At 40.0% G+C, this 265-nt stretch overlaps 1 protein-coding gene across 1 annotated transcript in view; it reads left to right on the forward strand.

Moving 5' to 3' along the window:
• Positions 1-265, forward strand: part of LOC118330532 (ras-related protein Rab-26) — a 91,080-nt gene that overhangs the window by 44,139 nt on the left and 46,676 nt on the right. The gene's annotated exons all lie outside the window — the stretch shown is intronic.

Below are 265 nucleotides of genomic sequence, written 5' to 3' on the forward strand. Positions count from 1 at the left end.
ACACACACACACACACTGCTGTACAGGCATTATCTCAAACAGGAATCTGTTCAGCAGCATACAAAATAGCATTGTAATGGGCAGCTGTGTTCCTGTGTTATCTTTATGTATGAGTGTGTGCGACTGCAGTTGTACAGATGTGTTTTGAATGGGTGTATACATGTATGGAGCTGCATGTATCTTCATTATCTGTAACAACACTGTGCTTTTTTTCCTTCTTTCTCATTTAGTGAATGTGTACTTGGACAACTGTGTGTGTGTGTGT

The sequence above is a fragment of the Morone saxatilis genome, unplaced genomic scaffold, assembly GCF_004916995.1.
Source record: "Morone saxatilis isolate NCDOM2014 unplaced genomic scaffold, NCSU_SB_2.0 Contig1, whole genome shotgun sequence".
Classification (NCBI taxonomy): domain Eukaryota; kingdom Metazoa; phylum Chordata; class Actinopteri; family Moronidae; genus Morone; species Morone saxatilis.